Here is a 24,002-nt window from a genome sequence, read left to right on the forward strand (position 1 = left end):
TGTGGTCAATAGATTTAAATAACTAGTTATCAAAAGAATTGCAAACTATTGATGGCCTACTTAAAGAATACTACAAATCACTACCAATGAAAGAAATAAAAATCAAAATAATACTGGTTTCACCTCACATCCAACAAATTAACAAAGATGTCAAAAGATGAAAATAGTCAAGGTAAAATGTGGTTTCAAAAGACCAGCATCCTAATGCAGTTTGTAGAGCTGTGATTTAAAATAACCATTCTCAAAAATAATTTGGAATTATGTGAAGAAAATGACTAAAGTGTCCATACCCTATTGACCAGAGATTGCCTCTAGTAGGCATATACTTTAAGGAATTCAATGAGAAGGCAAAAGGTTCTATATACCTTAAACTGTTTATAGGAAGAGATGGCAAAAAAAAAAAAAAAGGAGATGGTCATTGATTGGAGAATAGCACCAATAAAACTATGGTACATAAAACTAAGATATTACTGGGCTGTAAGAAATACTATGGTAAATACAGAGAGGCAAAGCCAGACTTATATGAAATAATAATAAAGTGAACAGAACAAAAAAAATTGGGAATTCTTAATTTTTCTTGTGATCCAGATCATTTTGGTTATCCAAAGTCTAAAGTGACTCCTCAGAATAATATTTTAGATGCATGAAATAAAATGTATAGGATTACAAAGGAAATGAAATACAATGAAACATAATTATCTAATTTTTTTAATATATGGACTCCAGATCAATAATACACAAATTATTAATGACTACAATGATATAAATGAAAATAATTGAAATGACAACAAAACAAGCAAAATTGAATGCTGTGAATTATAATGAACAAGTTTGGCACCAAATAATAACAATAGGAGGTAATATTTATATAGATCCTTGCATAAATTATTTGATATTCATAATAAACCTGTGAAGTAAGTGCTATTATTATTATTGCTACTTTACAGAGGAGAAAATTGATGTTGAGGAAAACTTGCCCAATAGGCACACAACTAGTAAGTGACCTGAGACAGGATTCAAACTAAGGTCTTCCTGACTCTAAGGCCAGTACTCCACCTACATTGCTACCTAATTGCTAAATATGAGAAAATACCTCCCTCACTCCCTTGCAGAGGTGGAGGACAAGTGATGAAACACTGCAAATAATGTCAGGGGTTTTTTGGTTGTTTTATTTATACTTTTGGGAGGGGGCGGTTTGCAAGGCAAATGGAGTTAAGTGACTTGCCCAGGGTCACACAGCTAGGCAATTATTAGGTGTCTGAGACCGGATTTGAACTCAGGTTCTCCTGACTCCAGGGCTGGTACTCTATCCACTAGCGCCCTCTGTCCTCCCTTTTCAAAGAGGACCATGACATCAGAAAGGTGATGCTTTGACATGCAAGTAAATTTAAGGGAGGGAAGGCTGTGTCAAGTTACCAGCCTCACTTTCTCCTCTAGAGTTAGCTGGGTTCAGTGGTCAGATATGTATCAGGACAATTGAAGATGGTCCAGATTCAGTGGGAGACCTTGACCTTTTTAATCTAACATTTTTAACAGGTCTGAGGCAATGCCTATTCAGTGATTAATGCTAAGTAAGAAAATGGGGCAAAAAGTGAACTCTTTTACCTAGTCAAAAACAAAACAAAACAAAACATCAGTCTGGGAGGGGAAGACTCTTGAGAGTTTCTGACCAAAAATATGAGATCAATGTTGGTTAATTTTGCTAAATCTATGTTTTGTTTGTTTCTTCTTTTAAAATTCCTTGCCATTTGTGAGAAGATAGAGAGTAGATGCACAGGGAAATGTAGATATGTAAAGAAAATATAAAATGTAAAGAAAAAACAAATTACAGAAAAAAGGACACCTCAAAGGGATTCCGCAATCATCACAGAATCTCATATCAGGAAGGCAATTTAATCCATTCTGAATGAGCATCCCTGTCTGCAACAACTTGGGACAACCCATCGTCACTTTGGAATCACTCCAGGTGTCAAGAAGGCTTTCCTTAAATCAAATTGAAATCTATTTCTGCAGTTTCCATTCATTGTTCCTAGTCTTACCCCCCAAGAGCTAAATAAAAGAAATCTAATGACTCCCACATGATAGTCACACAGGAAGATAGTTATGTCCCCCAACTATTCTATGAGTGGTTGTGCTCCCAGTCTATCACAGTTTCCTACCATGTTTCACAGGATGTTAAAAAAAATCAAGTTTTTTATATAGTGTTTCAAACCCAGGATCCTCTACCTTTACAAAGATATGAGGAAGCTAAGAGGAATGACTGAAAATACACATATTTATATATTTTTGCTGATTGATTGATCAATAGAAAGAGAGGAGATAGAAAGAAAAGAAAGAGAGACAAGCTGGTTAGAGAAAGAAGATAGCATAATTTTATAGGAAATGATATGGAATGACCCTCCAAACTGTGGATAGGGAATAAGCAAAAAAACTACTTATATCCAGATATATATTTTAAGGTTATATCCCCTCACAATCTATGAAGTCCCAGCAGCTCCAGATCTGTTTCTAGACCCACCTCACCATCAGTCCTACTGGATTTCCTCCCTGAAAGAGCAGTACAGGCACCTCTCTAGTCTTGGATTTGGGGAGAGCATGCCCCCTCTTTCCCCCACCCTCACCAATGAAGGGGTGTCTTTGATCCCAGTACAGGATAACAAAGTGTAAAGAGATGTATCCCTGGAGTCACATATTGGCAGACTGAACAGTTCCCTACAATAATATTTGACATTGCACTGTAGTTTCAATTTGTTCTATAGAATAGTATTTGTAATACAAGATGCACACTATTATAAGACCTTATTTTTTTAAAATGTTATTAAAATGGTATTTTGATAAGACCTTCTTTTCTGAACTCTAAATAAGAAACTTTAAGACTATAATTCTTAGCTAAGGATTGAACTTTATTTTTCCTGATCCCCAAACCTGAAATAACTTTGCTTTTATTATGTATATATTTTTTCTTTAATACTATGCATATATGCAAGTTTCTTTGAGCCAAAAGTTAGGTTTTTTAATACTAATAATAACTAAACTGTACATAGCATTTATGTTCCAGGCACTATGCTAAGCAAACTCTCTAATTATTATCTCATTTGATCTTCATGACATCCCAGAGGCATATGAACTATTTATTATTATCCCCATTTTTACAGTTGAGGAAATGGAAGTAAACAGGCTAAGTGACTTGCTAGTAAGTATCTGAGGCTAGATTTGAATTCAGGTCTTTCTGACTCCTTGCTCAGCACTCAGATAAACTGTCTGGATCTATTACAGCATTCTCAGGACTCTAATTGCTACTTAAATACTTGTTGAGAAGGAATGAATGAATGAATGAATGAGTGAGTGAGTGAATGAGTGAATGAATGAATGAAGTTAGATAATGCCATTCAGGAAGAGAATGATATGGTGAAATGAACAGTGTACCTCATTCCCTTCTTCATTGACTTACCAATAACTCTCCATAGAACAAATCACCATAGATTATTCAACATAAGCATTTGTAAATTGGCCCAACTCTACCTACTATGGTAAGCTTTTAGAAAGAGGGCATGTTCATAACAAATGACTATTCCCAGATGATTGATGATTATTCCCAGAATTCCTTTGGACCATTTTCCCAAATAAATACCTCCCTGATGTACTTGGAGCCAAAACTGCCCAACAAAGTCAGCCTCTGGCCCCATTTACCTCCCCTAGATCCACCAGACATTGTTTTGCCCCTTGTTGTTTTTTTTTTTATCACAGAGAATTATATTGTCAGAGTTCTTCTGGTGCACTTGAAGTATCCAACTTGTCAGCTTGTTGGAGAAGCTTGTGTTCTCCCTCTGCTGATGAAACCATCTCAGCCACAGCCCAACAGATGGCAAGGTCCCCATGTGAAAGTAAAAGAAATAGGGGAGGGATTGATCATATCTTTATCCCCAAGCTCCCTTATTAGCTTGAGCCCCTTTGATGAGGACAATCCTTTCGGGTCCTCTCCCCTACACCACCAACCCCCCATCCCCAGACTTCTCAGCATCCCACTCTGAGTAAATCCAGGCAGAGATGCTTCTGGAACATCTGTAGTCCGTCATTCAGGAAGACAAGCAGAGCGGACATCCTGAAAAAGGAAATACCAGTAAATATAAAAACACCCCAGGGTGGGGGATGTGATATTTGGTGGGGCATGTGCAGATACTGCCCAAAAAGGGACCATAAGTTATACAAGGAGAATTCAGAAAAGGGATGTTCATTGCTGAACTGCCTTGCACCCTCCAGAGCAGGAAGCACATAGCCATTCCTAAGATATCAACTGGGAACAGTGGGTTCAAAAAACAATTGTCTGCATTTTTAGGATTAAATGAGTCTGCAGAGCAATCTGGGAGAAAAACCCTTAAGTTTTCTTGAAACAATAGTCTTTCAGATTCTGCAAGTTTGCTAACTATGACTTTGGGCAAGTAACTGAACCTTGGCTTCCTCATTTGTAAACTGAGGCATGCAATATTTGCATTACCTTCCTCACAATGTTGTTGGGAGGGACTACTTTGTAAAATGTAAGTCATTTTTAAATTAGGGCTCTTATTATTGGATGTCAAACTCCATATTCCCACAAGGAAAACTTAGGCTAAAATAATAATAACTAATGCTTATAAAGAACTTATATTTTTCATATATTAATTAATTCAATTTGAGCTTTGCAACTATTATTATTCTCATTTTCTGATTGAGGAAACTGAAGCTCAGAGTATTCAAGTGGCTTGCCCAAGGTCACACAGCTAGTAATTGAGGCAGGCTTTGAAGTCAAGTCTTCCTGATTTCAGAAGAAGCATGAACTCTTTTATTGGTTTCTTTGTTTGCTTTATCAGTGTGTCACTCCTTTAGACAACAGTATTCAATTCTTGAAGGTCATAGAAATTTTTTGCTCTTTTGTCACATACCAGAATGCTAACTACCAGTGTATTGTTGGATTGTGGTCGTAGAACCAATCAATCTCAGAATCTAAAGGAACCTCATCCCCTAAGTCATCTAATGCAAACTATAAATTAACAGGAGTCATCTGTTTTGTAAATGGGACACAAACTCTGTCTCAGCTTGAAGAGAACCAATGAACAAGAACCCTTGGCCCTACAAGACAGCTCAGACCACTTCTGAATTGTTCAAAATGCCTCGGTTCTCAAACTTTCTGGTCTCAGGAACTTTTTATACTCTTCAAATTTCAAATAATTTTTGTTTATGTGGGTAATAGCTATCAATATTTACCACATTAGAAATTAAAACATCTTGGTATTATTAGGAAAATAGTTTTAACCTGACATACCTCTTGAAAGGGTTTTGGGAATTCCCAGGGGTCCCCAGACCACACATTGAGAACCACTGCTCTAATGGTCAGGAAATTGTTTATTTGATTATTTGGGTTTTTTTTTCTGAACATCAGAGTAAATTTGATTCTTTGCAACTTCTACCCTAAGTTGGAAAAAATTAAATTTAGCCAAGATGGCCACACTTTCATTCAAAGAACCCTAGTCAAAGTCATGGTTTTCTGAGAAATTGCTATGAGAAACACATTTCCTAAAACTTTTTTTTTAACCCATGGGAAGGCAACTATTCAGAACACTCATGAAAGTTCACTCTCATGAATGATCGTGAACTTGTCATTTCCAATTATTTGGGGGACAGAGCAGACTTTCTTCTTGGATTTTGTCTAAGATAGAGAATGGATAGATAAAGAAATGTACACTATTTTCTTTTATCTTTTAAATTTTTTCCATCTTTACATATAATTGTTAATAAATAAATTGTAAGTAAATAAATTAATTACAAATAATAAAAAAACAAAATAAATAAATTTTTTTTCCAGTTTTGGAAGTTTTCAAAAGATGAACTACATGATAAAGGCAATACTACAGTAAATGAATTAGACTCAAAGTCTGAATATATTTTGGTTTGTTTGTTTCTTTTTGTTAAACAATAGGGTGAAGTGACTTGCCCAAGGTCACACAACTAGTAAGTACCAAATGAATGAGGTCAAACTTGAACTCAGGTCCTATGTTCTATCCACTGCACCACCTATATGCCCCCAATTAGTGTTCTTTTTAATAATTTTAGAGTTAGATTAAAAAGTCTCATGCTCATTTGAGGTGAGGAGCCAGGGAAACAATTTGAGCTTTGGTTTAAAAGAATATACTGTCTTGAGTAATTCCTGAAAGAAAAACAACAAGCAGTTTTCATTTTGCAAAAATGTCTTCTGTTTATAGAGGTGATTCATAATATCTACCAGAAAAGCTAAATCACAGAACCGACTTTTGTTCTTAATTTTTATAATTGAGTCAGCAGTTCATTTTCCTCCCGGAAACTGTAGAACTCAGTCAGCTCAATGGAAAGAATTATGCAAAATAAGTATTCTAAAGAAAGTCAAAGAACAGAACAATGTAGCCATGATTTTTCATATTCACTGGTTATTTCCTGAAAGAATTCTCAAGACTGGATCTAAATGATGGCCCAGGCTTGAATTTTATTGACACAATAGATGCCAGGTTCAATGCTGCTGTTCCTTTCTTTCAGTTGTGTTCAACCCATTTAGGGTTGTTTGGAAATTTTGTTTTGTTTTGGCAGAGATCCTGGAGTAATTTGCTATATCTTTCTCTAGCTCATTTTACAGATGAGGAAACTGAGGCAAACAGCATTAAGTGATTTGTCCTGGGTCACATTGCTAATAAGTATCTGAGGTCATATTTGAACTTGGAACTCATGATTCTAGGTCTGGTATGCTATCATTCTGCACCATCTTGTTATCCTGCCAGTTTCAATGATAAGATGGAAATTCATAACTTTAAAACATCTTTGATAAATAATACAGGGGAATTTGGTTACCTTGCATTTGAAATTGTTCTATAATTTAGAAGACCTGGGTGTGTAGTCTCCCTCTGTTTTCTACTACCTGTGAGACACTGAATAAGCCAACTAACCCTTCTAGGACTCAGTTTCATCATCTATAAAATTGAAGGTATTGGACTGGGTGACTTTAAGTTGCCTTGCTACTCTAAATCTCTGACCCTATTTTCCCACCCATCTGATAGAAAGTCTCCCTGTGCTTCTATTTGCATAAAACAAGGTTGTAAAACCTGAGGCTATCTTAGGGCTGCATTAAAATAAAATAATTATTTGAGGACAGCATCCAGAATAAAAAATACAGTACACTAATATAATAGATAATTTGTTGTCTTACCTTAGTTAGGATTAGCAAATGCTACAAAAAGCCATGGTACTTTTAAATTCTTAGAACATGGGGTCATCAATACAACAGGCAAAGGCACGAAACACAAAAGCAAATACAGAACAACAAAGCAAGAATAAAACAGAATAAAAATTGGTTGGTTCTTGTCCTTTGTTTTCAAAGAAGACTAAAATGACATCACTGGGTTTGAGACAAATTACAGTGTGCCTGACTGTGGCTGATCAGACCAATATGAGCTCAGGATGTTCTACTACAGGTCAGGGAAAAATAGTTCATGGGAACACCTGGGGTGGTACTCTAAACTTAGTATGTCGTGTTTCCTTTGAGCTGCTTCAATTCTACCTTCCTCATATAACACAGCCCCCTCATTGATGAGGGCACTCCATGTTGGGTGGTTCTGTGCCAGTGTCTCCCATGCTGTATAATCAATTCTAAAGTTCTTCAATGAGACCTTCAGGATGTCCCAGTATTGCTTCTTCTGACCTCCTTGTGAGTACTTGCCCTGTGTGAGTTTTCCATAAAATAGTCTTTTTTTGGAAAGGGTATGTATGACATTCTAATAATGTGTCCAGCTCATCATAGTTGTGCTCTCTGTAGTAATGTTGGAATGTTTGGTACTGTACATTGAGAAAGGACCTCAGTCTCTGGTATCTTCTCCTGCCAGGTGATCTTCCTAAGACAATTTCCTGGTCTGGCATTGGTAAACTGTTCAGGTTTCACAATCATATGATGAAGTCAGCACAATAGTTCTTTAATCCTTCAGTTTGATGGGCAATCTAATCCATCATCTCTCCCACACTGTCACTCATAGCCTCCCAAACACTGAGTTAGCACTAGCAATGGGTGAGTCAATCTCATTATCAAGATGTATATCCCTAGAAAGTATAATGCTAAGATAAATAAATTTATCCACCATATTCAAAACTTCTCCATTTGCTGTAATAAGTGGTTCCACGTATGGATGGCATGGTGCTGGCTGATGGAGCACCTGGGTTTTCTTGTGGTTAAAGATACATGCATATTGACTAGTCTGCATCAAACAGATGGAACAAATCCCACAGATTGAAAGAAAATTCTGTGCGATATGTTCTGTCTGTAATACTGCTTAAAAACACCAAAGAAAATTAACATCAATGACATTATTTATTAAGGATGGAATTAAAAAATCTAATATGCATTTCATGCAAATTGTTATTTTATTTTATTGCTCATGAAAATTAAAACTTCAGGTGGCCGCATGCAACTTTCAGTATTTTAGACAGCCTTTGCGTATAATATTGAATTAGCTTCAAAAAGCCCTGGAACATTAGAGAGCCTCAAGGAATAGATTTCTAATCACAACAAAAGCTGGTCTAAATATGAGTGTGAAACAAATCAATACATTTTGGTCTATCTGTCCTCACAGGAGAACAAGGTTGGTAAAGAAAATCTATTCTCAAATACTGAAATGTCTCTTAATCTTTCTTGTCCTTAATTTCCCTATATGGAAAATGAAATGGTTAGACTTAAAAGAATCTGAAGTCTCTTCCAGTTCCAGGTTTCTTAAATATTCAAGTAGAAATGTAATCTCATCAACGTGAATGTTCAATCCAAATTCACAAATCTTAACCCCAAGTTATGAGATTTTTTCCCCCTGTAGCTTATAATAAATTCACAAAAGAGAATAAGTCTTCAGGGGACCTCCTTCAATTTGCTTTTACATTGTGAAGATATAAGTGGGGTACACAGGTCTTCTGATATTACATGTACTTAACTGAGTTCTAGTTTGATTCTTATTTATAGTTCCTTATTTGTTATACTTTTCAATACTGCTTGTATTCATAAGGACCCTTTCTATTGCCCTCTGAGTGAGATTTAGTTTCAACTCTTCAAGACACTATGGTGTTCCATAGTACACTCATTTGATAAGAACAATAAAATATAATATTCAAGATTTTCAGTGATATTGGGGGTTATTAAAGGAACTTTGTAATTCCTAAAAGTAATCTAGTCTATTCATCTGCTTTTTTCTAAAGATACAGTTGTTGTCCAAATGAACAATTTTCCAGAACACAAATGAATGAGCTCTAATTTGGAGAATAAACTTTCTTCGTCTACTTGATTTTTCCTATGTGGATGGTTATGCCAAATTCTATCAAATGGCTGCCCAACTCTTCCAAGAAACTCTACACTATTCTAGATTTTGTGAAAATATGAGCGTTTGGAGGACTTCTACAGCTTGAACTCTTAAGTTAAATCTCTTCTGTGTTGGTGGCACACATGTTTGGCAACCTCATATTTTCCTGTTTTATGCTTTACTAATGATAAGCAAAGGCTCACTTTGGAAACTGCATTCACCTAAACACTGTAGACTTTGGAGTTCAAAACCTTTTTTATGTGCCCTAAAGCTTAGTTCTCATGTATTGCCTTTCCAAATAGAGTAGGAGCTCCTTGAGAGTAGAAATTATTTCAGTTTTATTATTTGAATCCCCAGTACTTAGTTGTAGGCAAATATAAGCATCTGGTAAAGGGTTTTTAATTTCTTCATAAAAATTATATCTTTGCAGATATTTCCTATTTTTCTTCTGTTATTCAAAAGTCATCCTTAAATCCCCCTCTGGATGACTTTGCTGATTTTGGTCTCTTGTCAAGTTTGATTAAACTGTATTTACCTTCTACAGTTTCTCAGTATTCTATGGGTTGATACAGCTCACAATTGTCCTTTATATTTCTTGAAAGTAAATAAGTTCATATTCTAAACTGATATTCCCTCCATTACATTATCTCTCCAATTAAACCAAGCATTTGAAGATTAAGGTCATTTTTTAAATGCTAATTTGATTTCCTTGCAATCACAATTGATTAACAATGGTTGTGTTCCTTATGAAATTATTGTAATCTATGTCTATATTTTTTCTTCTATCCATATTCCATTTTTAATCATCAATACCTTTTCAAGGTATTGTTCAAGGTCACAACTGTACCATTTTAATTATGTTCTATATCTTTTGCCATTTCTATTTTTTCTTCTAGCTTTATACAAATTTTGATCTTTGCTTTAACAGGAAAGTTATATGACTACATACAGACAACTAATTCAGGAATGACTACCATATAAATAACAAACAATTTTCTGATGGTTAAGATATCAAGTTCATGATTTGAGTTCACTACCTTATTATTCTTTTTTCAAAAGAGTATTGTATATATACCTATGCATATACTATATATATATACAAAAGTATATATAAATACACACATATAGGTATATACACCTATATATACCTATATATATATATATATATACCATATATGCATATACACCTATATATTTTATATATTTATACATATATAAATATATGCACATATAGGTACATATACACAAGTATGGTTTTGGATGCTTGCATGTCTGATTCATGTTTGCAGATATATTTCTCTCTATCTTTACCCCTTCTCATTTGCACTGAGGTCACTGAGCCTGAAAATGTATGTGTTGATGTAATTTATGAAGAAAACTTCAAGTAAAATCCCTTTACCTCTTCATTATTTGAAATGATATTGGGGTATAAGCTAGTAATCTTCATTATAGCCTTTTAAAAATACTTATTGTGAGCCTTTTAATACAAGATGATCAAATGTACCACAAAATTGTTTCTTCTTTTTTTAGAAGACTATGACAAAATGAAGTACATCAACTTCTTTATTTGTATCACCAAGGAAAATCTTTAAACCATCCTTTTATTTAGTTATTTTATCCTTATTTCTTCTGGTTTCACTTAGAAAAAAAAATCAAGATTGAATGATTAAATTTCTCTGGTAGTTTTTTCTGTTCATTGAATATTTGGACAAAGATTTCACACTTAGATTCTCAATGGTTATGTTAATATTGTGCTATAAGTAATGACAAGGGAGATGGTATTAGAAAAACCTGTGAACACTTATATGAACAGATGCAAAGTGAAATTAATAGACCCAGGGGACCATTGAATTCAGTAACATCAATATTGTAATGACGATCAACTTTGAAGTCTTAGCTATTCTGATCAAGACAATGATACAATATCAAAGGATTATGAGGAAAAATATTAACCACTCTAGAGACAGAAGAGATTAATTCTGAGTGTAGATTGAAGAATATTTTTCACTTATTTTATTTTTCTTGCTTTTCTCAAAACATGGCAAATTTGAATATATGTTTTGCCTAACATCATATGTAAAATTAATATAATATTATTTGCCTTCTCAGTGGTTGTGCGGAGGAGCAGAAAGGAGAGACAGAATTGGGAATGCAATCAGGAATGCATTTTTTTAAAATTCATGTTAAAAATAAAGGTTTTTTTTTAAATGGAAGATCTAAGAAATATGTCATCCTCAGAGAGAATTCAGGAAACCGAATTGAGTTCCCTCAGCTAAGCAACATCCCCATAGTCACAATAATGGTGAGAATCAGAGTTGAGATTTGAACCTACATCATCCTGAATCGAATATTTAGCCTCCAATATTTTTAGAACATCAATTTAGCAATTCAAAATTACATGACATAGAGCTATAGGTGAAATTTCTTATAGGGTAAATGATAAAATTTTAATAATCTCAAAATTATCCTCAAATTCTTGGAAATGAAGTATTAAAAGATTTTATTCTTAAAGCATCATTCATTTCAATCAACTGATAGTCATATCTTTCAGTTGAAAAGAGTTTTTGAGGAAGTCTACTCTAACCCATAAAAGTTCTTCTGTGATAACTGTTATAGTTATCACTATACCTCTAGTGATGAAAAATTCATTAAAAAGACCAATTAATTTGTAGGACAACTCTAATTTCATGTAAATTCCTACTAAGGAATCAATCTCCTTGTAATGTTTATCCATTGTTCTACCTACAAGAACTATATAGATTAAATACTCTGCCTCTTCCACAAACTAGCACTTTAAATATTTGAATATTGTAATAATATCCTCCTATGTATTTTCTGGATGAAGATCCTTAGTATCTTTATTTTTGCCTCTTCTGAAACTGTGCCATTTTCTTCAAGCTTGAGAGGCAATGCTTATTTTGGGCATGTTCTTAAAACATGACATCACAAAATAAGCACAGATATAGTCCGATCAATACAGTATACAAGTAGCATTATCTCCATTGATCTAAATATCTTACTTCTATCACACAACATAAAATGTTGTTCAGTTGTAGCTGCTTTGTCACGTTCTTGACTTCTGTTGACTTTGCACTTAGTTGAAATTTTCAAGACTTTTTTATACAAACTGCTAATTAGCTACAATTTTCCATTCTTATTTATAAAAAAATTTATATCCATCTTAGACTGAATATCCATTTCTATTATGTTATATTTTAGAACATACTTCTAACCTGTCAAATTATTTTTAATTTCCAGTTCTGTATGCAAAATATTAGCTAAATCATTTTGATTCATGTCATGCAAAATACTTATAAGCATGTTCTTTTTCTTTTACCAAAGTTAATGATTTTTTTAATGTGAAAGGGACAGAGATTAGACCATTGCTCTGGTCTTCAATGAGAGAGTAATGCTGATGATAACTGTGCCATTCTGCCTTTCTTAAATCTAATTCATGTGTGACCCATGATGCCATTGATCCTCTTCAAAAAGGAAGGATAAATAACAATAAAATCAATATTGATGAATCTAACAGTAATCTCAATCCAGTCTGTATCATTTCATCTGTCAGCTGTCTTACCAAAGAATAGAAAGAGTATATTTTTTAAGCAGTTAACTATTATAGTGCCTAAAATACTAGTCTTAAAGATGACCTTAGTTTGAATCCTAACTCACATACTTACTACATGTGTGCAGTCAACTCATTAACTTCTCTCATTCTCAATTTCCTCATCTATAAAATGGGCATGTGTGTTTGTGTGTGTATTTGTGTGAGTGTGTGTATAATATATATGCTAGGTTTTACTATTACAGATATTATGGCAATCCTTTGATCTATTACTTTCTAGTGACCTCTAAAACAGCAACAACAAAGAAAATGTAGTTAACTTGGCAAGATTTAATATTTTAGGATATGAAATTTTAGAACTGAAAAGAAACTAAGAGATCATTTAACAAAAGCTACTTCATTTGCAAATGAGAAAAATAAAGCCCAAGCTTGCTCTATCCCCCCCCCCCAAAAGGATATTTTTCCCCTACATTAAGACATCTTTTAATGAAATTCATATCATCTCTCTAAGTTCATCTTATATTTCACAAAGTAATTTTAAGAGTGAAGAAATATCTTTTTCCCCCCAAATTTGGTTGATTCTAAAGAGAAGATACAGCATAATAAATATTGTTGAAGTTGACCTTGCATCTATTTGAAGTGTCTTTCCAAATTATAATTGAAGGTGTGCTGCCAAATGCTTAATAGACTGCTCTCTGGGGGAAAAGAACGAATGCTTAATTCACTTTTATTCTTCATTATTAGCATTGTCTTTATTACTTTTTAGACTATCAACAAAATGATAAATCTTACCCTAATGTACAGTATTTGCAGATATCCAATATGCAAATTCTCATGCAAACTTTAAAAACTCATCTTTTAAAAATTGGTTCAAATGGACTCTAGTACACCTCTGAATTTTATATTTCTTTTTTGTTTGATGAAATACTCTATTATGGGGCTAGTCAGCAAGGAAAGACTAGGATTGGTCCAGGAGAGGTGTATCTGCTTAGCAGGACACCTCCATGAGCTGCAGCCTATCCAGGATATTGCCTATTTCAAGGGCTACAAGAGTTTGCTTTGACTGCAAATTTTACATTTTTTGAGCATCTCAACTAAATATTACTATATCAATGGACCATAGATACATATGTCAAATGAACTAGTTTCTTTTTCTTCTCCTGACTGCATGATAGCTCTTTTTTCCATACAGTTCTTGTTAAATGCTTTTTTAATAATATGCTCTTTTCTTGTTTCCCCTTTTAAAACTTGAAGGAAAGCTTATCTAATGTTACTCACAATCAGAAAACTTTAAAACAGTCAGCAGCTGCACAATAGTATCTCCTCATTTCAACATGAGGTTTTGTAGCATGAGCCTGGCCTGCACAAAATCCAACTAATAATTCTGACCAAGTTTGAATCTTTTGCATTCGTGTTTACAGACCCCACAGACAGATATTGGAAACTGAAGTGTTGAAATCTTACTTAGAAGATCAAAGAGAAAGACCTTAAAGAAGATTTTTTTCACTTCTTCCAGTTTTTTCAGAATCTTTTATTCAAATTAGTATCCTGGAATTTGAAATGAACTCACCATCAAAATAGTCTGCCAGGTTGTTAAGGCCTGGCAGCCATAAAAATGTCATTATGTATAGTCTATGATCTATGATCCATTTTAAAGATGAAGCTACTGAAGCCCTTGATAATATCTCAAGGTGACAATTAGCTACAAAATTAGCAAAACTATTGTTCATCCTTTGTTTTTGAAGAGGATTCCATGACGGGTGATGTCTTGGTTTGTGTGTGAATCAGATTTATGTGAGGTAGAGTTGTACAAAGTTGTTATCCTTACTCTCCCTTCCAGAATCATCAAAAGTCATAAACAAGACAAGAATCAATATGATTGGCAATGACCCAGGGTATATTGGATGACCTTGGCATCTTCAGTATCTAAGCTCTAAGGACTCCACAGTGCTTTTATGGCCATTGAAATAAATTGTTTTCATGTGCTCATTTTGCTGAGGGATATTTTCATATCTATGACACTGAGACCTGCAGAGACTATGAAAACCATAGTTTATTTCCTTCCAATCTAAGATTTTTGCTATACTACTGTCCCACTTTGACTGATGGATATTCACAAAATTCATAGATCCCATTCAAGCATATCCTTTGTTCTATGAACATTCTTCTACAGGGATAATATCATAATTGTATTTATCTTAAGGTATGATCCCATGATAGAATGCCTTCTGACACAGGCAGTACCAGAGGATAAGAGAAGGCATCTGTTTCACTCAGCAACTTTTGGTACTTTTATTGTGGCAAAAACTAGGCTGGGGTAGGAAATGGATAGCCTTAAGATAAACTTAGGGTTTTCCATTAAATTACAATAACCATTCTAGAATATATATATATATATATATATATATATATATATACATATATATGTGTGTGTGTGTGTGTGTGTGTATGTATATATATATATATATATGTATTAAGTTAGTTAAAGAATCCAGAATGTATTTTTAACTTTGTTAAGGTAACATCTCTTATTAAAATTCTAAGGAGTGGCTAGGAGGCACAGTGGATAGATCACTGGCCCTGGAGTCAGGAGTACCTGAGTTCAAAACTGACCTCAGACACTTAATAATTACCTAGCTGTGTGGCCTTGGGCAAGCCCACTTAACCCCATTTGCCTTGCAAAAACCTAAAAAAAATTCTAAACCACTTTGGATAAGTAAGTCAATCAATCAATCGACAAGACTTTATGAACAAGAGCAATAACAATAAGAAGAATAAGAAGAAAGTGACTAAGATGGAGGAAGAAAAAGAGCAGAAGAAGAAAGAAGATGAGGAGAAGAAAGATGAGGAGAAGGAAAAAAAGAGAAATGCTTCATGCCCTCCACTGGCTTACATTGTAGGCAAGAAAGCAACATATATATTTAAGAGTATATACAAGACTCAAACAAATCAGTCATGAAGAACTCTTCCATGAGAAGACACTAGCAATTGAGATGAATAAGAAATATCTCTGATATAAGGTGACTTAAGCTAAGTCTTAAACAAAGGAATTTTAAGGGGTAGAGATAAAAAATTACATTTCATGCATAAGAGACACTGCAAAACAATACAAAACATGGATCTAGGAGATGTAGCATCATAGGTAAAGATCAGAAAGTAGACCAGTATGACAGAAGAAAACCAAAAAAATACTATGTGTGCATGAGAAAGATATGGATAGGAGGACTAGTAATTATTTGAACTGTCAAAGTTGTTTCCAGCTTCATATCAACTTGGAAATCTATCAAAGTGGCATATAATTGAGAATTTAATTCTTAAAATTAACTCTAAATATACAAAATGCTCCAAGAAGATAGAATTAGATTAAATCCTCTTGAGCCCAGTCAGGCCAATCTTGATATAAGACCAAGTAGATTACCCAACTATTTAGGGTTATAATGTCCATGAATAAAGAAGCAATTCTCAAACACCTACTGAATATTGTTTTCAGACCTGGCCATCATTTTTAGAAAAGGTATTGACAAGATAGTGTCCAGAGGACTGTTAGAATAGTGAAGGGCCTCAAGTTCATGACTTAGGAGTTTCAACTGAAGAATCATTAGCTTAGAGGATAAGATTTAAAGGAGAAATGATAGCTTGTTCAAGTATTTGTAGAGTTTATAGGTCTAAGAGGAATCAGATTTGTTCTTCATAGTCCCAGAAGGCAGAAGGAGGAGAAATCAATAGTTTGATACTGATATAAGGAAAAAATCCTAACAATTAGAATTATCCAAAAGTAAAATGGGTTCATCTGCAAGTAGTGGGTTCTTACTCACTGAAAACCTTGAAGGAAAGGCTAGACTTATTTAAATATGTAATAAAACAGATTCTTATTCAGGCATAGTTTTGAATAGATATCTTTAGAGGTCCTCTCTAATTCAAATTCTATGAAATTGTGGATTAAGGAGGTCCAATAATTCCAATGACAGAAACAACTCAGTCTTGCCATATTCCTAATTGTATATTATTGTACATATTATACATATTGCTGAGAGATAGAGCTGAATGGAAAAGGAAAAAATTATTAGTCACTTCAAGTGAATGGTTAATAAGGCAATATCAGTTGATAATTTTAATATTACTAATTTTGTTGATAATTTTTTGTAGATAATTTTATTGACTATAGGAGGGCTTTTAACAACATTAACCAAATGTAGGTCTTGTTGACTCAACCCTATGTTTCATTGGAGCTGATCTCAATTATAATCTCAATACTCAGGAATCCAATATATGCAAAACTGAGGTTACCTTTCCTTAAGGAACCCAAATTGCCTTTCCCTGGCATAGCAGTATATATTATGACTCTGGTATCCTCAAGTAGTGTGAAAGATCTTTTTTTCCATTAGTGAAAGCTTTCATTTAGGTCAATAAGTAAAGAAGTTTATGTCTTCTGAATCCTTTGCTATTTTTTCCTTTTTATTTTAGTGCAAAACATTTTGTCAATATTTGGATGAATCTGCAATTTCATCTATGTATTCATTCTATACACAGACTGCAACCAAACTCTCCATTCTTATTCTGTTCATTTTTGTTTTTATTGTCTCATTAAATTCTACACAAGAATTCTATCAAAGTATTAGGAACTCTCTTACTATGATCCTTTTGATATTGCATGGAAAGGAATATTATCACTCCAGAAGAAATTTTAAATATGAAGAATTCAGAAAAACTTAAGATTTGTAGGAATTGATATAGAACAAAGTAAGCAGAAACAAGAAAACAATTTATACATTGATCTCAGAAATGTAAAGGAAAACAACATTACAATTCATAAAAATTCTGATCAATGTCATGATGAATCTTAGCTTCAGAGGTTTCTGCCTCTTGACAAAATAGTGAAATTAGAAGTGTGAAATGAGGCAGATATGGGCACTATGTTAGTTTGCTTTTCCTTAGCTATATTTTGTTACAAGGGAGAATTCTTCATGACTAATAGGGAAATTTTTTTTGCAAGGTTGTGCAAGTATAACCTATATCAAATTGCTTTCTGTCTCAGAGAGGGAGGAAAAGAGGCAGAAAGATAATTTGAAATTCGAAAAAAATGTTAATGAATGTTCATTTTTGTTTTTAAATATAATTGGGGAAAATATTATTCAAAAATACATGGGAGAAAAAAAGCCAAGGGAAAGTTCCTGGCTGGAGGAGGGAAAAAAGGGAAGGGGTCATTAAAAAGTGACAAATATATTTTTAAAAAATCAAAATTTTTCTTTTTTTTTTTAATTAAAGCCACTGAATGCATGGAAACCAATGGAGCACATGGACTTTCCATCTGTTATCCCTTGTTACCTCTACATGATCAACCCACCTCTTTTGGGGGCCATGCATCTTTCTGATGGCTTCTTTGGCGCCACTCCTCCAGAGCCATTCTTCATTTGCAATATGTTGTAGCTTACTCACATCCACCATGTGCTTTTCCATTGCCCTTTGGGTGACCCACAATTTTAATTCTTCGAAGTCTGTGGTGTGCCATGAAATAGACCAATAAAGACAAAGCTTCTTTCTGAGATTGCCTCAAAGTGTCTACAAGCAGATAAAAAACAGATGCAAGAGAGATGTGACATCTAGTTCTCAGTTATTTATTCCATGATCTTCTAGCTACTGTGTTCTTTAAAACTGTTTATCAAGCCCACTGACAACTTCACTCTTGTAGTGTAAAGTGATAACCATACATATTACTTTCTACATTAAAGATTTTTTTATAATGAAGATAAAAAGTCCCCAAAATTATAGTACCATAAGGCTAAAGGGCAAATGGATGCATATTAGAATTGTTGCTCTGAGGAGTATTACAGATACTAATGTACTACTTCTGGGACCTTGGGCATGTTTCTTAACCTATCTGGGTCTCAGTTTCCTGTAAATTGAGGAAGTTGGATTATTTTTAACACCTCTTTCAATGCTGATGTTTAAAGAGAAGCAATGTAGTAAAAACGGAATTTGATTCCTGTCAATTACTACCTGTGTGAGTTTGAGTTGCCCTCTTTGGGACTCAGTTTCCTCATCTATAAAATGAGTATGATGAACTAAATTTATGATCCCTATGAAAACTAAAATTCTATGATTTTTGACAGGTAACATTCTTTTCTTGGGAACACTGGATCCTTATTTTAAATAACCTATCCCATGTACTTCAATAAAACTTTTCAATTTTTCAATAATGTAAAGCCCATTCTTTACATTACTCTCTAATATTAAAATTATCATATAAATATTTCCTTTAAGTTAACAGCTATCTGGTATTTAAAGGTCCTAGAATATTGATCACTATAATCACTAATTTGCCATTTCACATGAATAGTAAAAGAGATTGCCAATAAATGTAGTTTTATATTTATATCCTAAGATTCAGTGGAAAATGTGACTTTTTGTGCTTTTCTATGTATTCACAACTTAATACATAACACACTGATGAGAAATGTTTTAGGGAGAGCTTGTTCAATTTTAAGCAAAGTGGCGAAAATATATAACTTTCTATTCCTAGCTGTCTTCACTTTTTCCAAGGCTTGGATTTCCTCTGTCTGCCTGTCTGAATTAACTTTTTAGGAGGGAAAAAGGAGAAATAAAAAGAGAGAAGAAAGTCTTATGAAAAATAGGACTTATCAGAGTTTTATGAACACTCATGAATTAAAAATTGTCCCATTGATGTTGGCTTCAAATTTCAAGGCTTATCACTTGTACCAGAGACTTCATTTAGGATCAGTGAAATATATGAGCCCTGAAAATTTGAATAGAAAGACATAGCTTACTTCACCTTTTGGAGAGGTCAGTTAGACAGACTTTTCTTTATCGCTAAGTAACTAGGTTAATCTCTTATCACTTGGAACCAGGCTTCAGTGGGAGAGACCCATTCTAACTATCAATTTTGCCTTCTTTTGGATTGTATCTCTCATCACAAGCTCATACTTTCTTCATTGATGGACTTGGTTTAACCATAGGAAATCAATCTTCTTATGGAAAAAAAAGGTTTTTTTTTCCCAAAAATGTAGTCATCTAGGTAAATTGCATCTCCATAAGTTTAAAGTTTTAGATTTGGAGTTAAGAAATACCTGATTTTGTATCCTGTCTCTTATACTTGATTTTTGAAGAATTTCTTTTCTTTTTCTTTTTTTTTTTTTGCAAGGCAAATGGGTTTAAGTGGCTTGCCCAAGGCCACACAGTTAGGTAATTATTAAGTGTCTGAGACTGGATTTGAATCCAGGTACTCCTGACTCCAAGACCAGTGCTTTATCCACTATGCCACCTAGCCACCCCTGAAGAATTTATTTTCATATGATTCTCTGATCATCAGACTCTCAGGCCCAATTTAGGAGACCAGTCTCAAAGATGGATAAATTTGGAAGACTGATTTTTGATGGAAGAGACTGGATTCAAATCTTGCCTTTGAAACTTACTAATTGCATGACCTTAGTCAAGTCTTACTTCACTTCTCTAATATTCAGTTGTTGTTTTTTTCAACTGTAAAATAAGAATATCAGCCTTAGTGGCCTCTAAATTCCTTTAAAATGTAAACGTATGATCCTATGAGTGTTGGGGATAAGAAGACTGAGTCACTGTGATGATCAAGTAAGATAATGTGTTTAAAAAACTTTGCAAATTTTAAAATGCTATAGTAAAGTCAGATAATAATAGATATATAATACATATATAATTAATAATAATAAATTATCATCTCTATTCCCCTTGTTCTTAGCTTAGTGGTATCTCCATAATAAGTACCCAATAAATATCTGTCAAACTGAATTGACAAGAAAGTCATTTTCTTTTAATTCCTGAATGTGTCTAATTTGGTTTCTAAACATTTCCTGGCTCTCTCCAGTCCCTAGGGGCTAAGGGATTCAATCTTTCTCATGAATGCTAAAAATGCAGAAGCATTAATATGCTAAAAGGTAATGTGGTCTGCTGCACCAGAGATGCAATGGTTGTTCTCCAGTGTTTTGCTTCATTGAAGCCTTCATATGGCACACATAGAACCAGGAAAGGGGCGATGTTTTTTCCTTGAAATGGTCCATGCTGTTACATTTGAAACGATGTATGCTGCTGCTGGGTGTTCTGTGGTTCTGTCTCAACAACATGACTCAGAACTTGCATTCAACAGGTATCAGCCAATGAGCCCTTTAGTGTCGTTGGAGAAAATAAATCACATTCACAAGAACCAACCCATCTGTTTTGAATAGCACCATAGATGGATGACTGTTCCAGGTAATATTTAATGGGAGAGAAAACAAACCCAAACAGTTTATTCTCCTGAAAACTAAGAAGGATAATGTTTTCCAGTAAATGCTGAAACTGATATGACAGGAGGAGCCAGGAGATTCCCTATTACTTTCAAATTAAAAAAAAAAATACTATGTTTTTCTATGGCTTTGGTGACCTCTAGTGAGCAACGTGGAAACCGTTTTCTTTTAAAAACATTTTTCCTAGGAGTTATTTCTTGAGTCAGATGTTAACATTCACCATTCTCTAAATTAAAGGCAGTACCAACTAACTTGTTTGAGCTTCTAATTTTAGGGTCAGAGAAGCTCTTTCTATTTAGAGATATCAAATTAATGTCAAACAGAAGGAAAAAGGAAACTCTGACCAGATATGGGATTCTTGTATGCATTCTTTTTGGATGTCAAAAATGTCTCATTTGAACTGGGAATCCAACAGATGCCAAGCTTACTTTAACAGCTACCTGTCACATGGTCTTTTTACTTGCCCCTGGTGGTCAATGTTATCGCTACTCTTGTCAGTTTTGGGGTTCCAAAACTCAGCTATTTCCACTATTTCTCCTCTATCTCCAAAACTGCTGTTTCAAGGTATCCCATCTCATACAATTGTCAGTTATCTTGACATGTTATAAGCTGGAGGTAGGGGATGGAAGGGAGAATCCCTGGAGGACCAAGCTTCAAGTTCTGATTCTTGCTATTTTTGTGACCTTTGGGCCACCATCTCTGGGTCCAAGCTTCTTTATCTACATAACAAGGAAGTTGATTTAGAAAATCATTAAAATTCCATTCAGTCTTAGAGAGATCATAGTCTTATGATCTATGACCCAGAGTTATAACTAACAAGGTTTATACCTGGGACAAATGACCCTAAACTGGAAGGTGAGTCTCCTGCTTCACAAATGACGGGACCATGGTGAGGGGAGGGGGGGTGTCAAAGAATTGACTTCACAAGTTTCTATAGTAATGCTGACAATGTAAAAGTAATAACAAAAAAATAAAATGCAACTCTCAAAGCTCTTCTCCAATAAAGTGCTCTCATTGATATGCTAAAATTATTCAAGATATAACAACAGATAAAAATGTGTTGATTAGCTTCTGAGTATCAATATATAGGGAAATAAATGCTTTCCAAAGAGCTGAGGAGTTCATGTTCTGCAGGAAAAGTGTGCCCTAAGACATTGAAAGGTTTTGACTCTGTGTGTTGTAAAGTGACTCAAATTTGAGTACCCTGGGCCAAAAAAGACTTTTTTTAGGGTTATATTTTGTTATACCTAATTTAAAATAATTTGAAAAATGTTTTCTTATTATGTTTACACATTTATGGTATAATTGCACACAGTTTAAAAAAGGGAACCTAAATGGGTAAGCTTTTGTTCCTCAAGCTCAGAATTCCTGCATTCAAGAAGTAAACATGTTCAGGTATTTCTATCACCTGATCAGACTCCTTGAAGTTGAAAAAATTCTAAAAATAAAAGTCAGAAAAAAATAATTATGTAGTAAAAACAAAAACAAAAAAGTTAAGGCTTTCTAATCTCCTAAATTAAGATTTTTTTGCTAATTAAGTGCTAATTTTATAGAAATACAGGATTCAATGCTAGGTGGCAGCCTATCCCTGAAGTCAGAAAGACCTAGATTCAAATCCAGCCTCAGAGGCTTTCTTGTGGTGAGACCCTACACAAGTAATGTAATTTCTGTTTCCCTCAGTTTCTTCAACTGTAAAATGGAGAGCGTGATAGCTCCTGCTTCCTAGGACTGTTGTGAGGAACAAATGAGATAATATTAGTAAAGCACTTACCTCCACATTTAGCACAAAGTAGGAACTATATAAATGAGAGCAACTATTATTATTTGATTATTACATGTTTAGAGTTGGAAAGATCTTAGAGATAATCTAGACCCTCTCACTCACCCCACAGATAAGTAAACTGAGGCTCAAACAGGTTACCTGATGTACTCAAGGTCACACAGTAAGTAGCAGAGGGAAGATTTGAACCCAGATTCTAAAAGTTTTCAAATCCAACACCCTTTCCACTTTATCATGTTGTCTATTATGAGGAAGCATGAAATATTTGGAAGCACCATGATATGATGCATTTGCATGCCTAAACATTTAGTTATTCATGAATATAGATTTTTACATATATGGTGGTTTGCATACTACATATATGGCATGTGGTTCTACATTAAACATACACATAGAATTTCTTCATGTAGATGTAGATATCACTATACACACACACACACACACATATATCTTCTTTCTCTCTTTAATCTATCATCTACCTATCTATCTATATTTGTCTGTCTTTTCCTCTCTCTGTGTGTGTCTCTGTCTTTGTGCCCTCGGTGTTTCTGTTTCTTTCTGTTCCTATCTGTCTCTCTAACTCTATCCCTGTCTCATCTCTCTGTCCCTCTTTCTGTATCTATCCATCTCTCTCTCTCTCTCTCTCTCTCTCTCTCTCTCTCTCTCTCTCTCTCTCCCCCTATTTTTCTCTCTCTGATGAGAGAAATGCAGTAAAAATAGTATTAGTTGGATATGAAGATCCTAAAGGATGTGAAGAAGAAAGCCTGGGAAGTCACCAACTACTTAAAAAATAGTTGAGACATGGCTACTGAATTCAGTTGGGTTATACAGAGTTGACATGATCTTAACCAAAAAAGAAGACTGAAAATAGGATCAATCATAAAAATGACAAATATGAGGAGCAACTTATTTATCTGGAACAGTCAGAATGGAAATTTCAGGCATACTATATGGAGAGAGAGCTAAAAGGATTGCCTGGGTGGCAGAGGGCAAGAACTTTTCACTTCAAGGTCCAGGGAAATAGGAAAAGAAGGAGGCAGAGGATGCTA

The 24,002-nt window shown here is 34.2% G+C and overlaps 1 long non-coding RNA gene across 1 annotated transcript in view; it reads right to left on the reverse strand.

Moving 5' to 3' along the window:
- Window positions 1–840: 840 nt before the first annotated feature.
- The window catches only part of LOC141517829 (uncharacterized), a 51,489-nt gene continuing 28,327 nt past the window's right edge, over window positions 841–24,002 (reverse strand). Inside the window, exons 2-3 of the long non-coding RNA XR_012477003.1 lie at window positions 18,245–18,459; window positions 841–4,102 (exon numbers count right to left, since the gene is read on the reverse strand). This is a non-coding gene — a long non-coding RNA (uncharacterized LOC141517829). The remainder of the gene's footprint in view (window positions 4,103–18,244; window positions 18,460–24,002) is intronic.

Source organism: Macrotis lagotis, chromosome 3 (genome assembly GCF_037893015.1).
Source record: "Macrotis lagotis isolate mMagLag1 chromosome 3, bilby.v1.9.chrom.fasta, whole genome shotgun sequence".
NCBI lineage: Eukaryota > Metazoa > Chordata > Mammalia > Peramelemorphia > Peramelidae > Macrotis > Macrotis lagotis.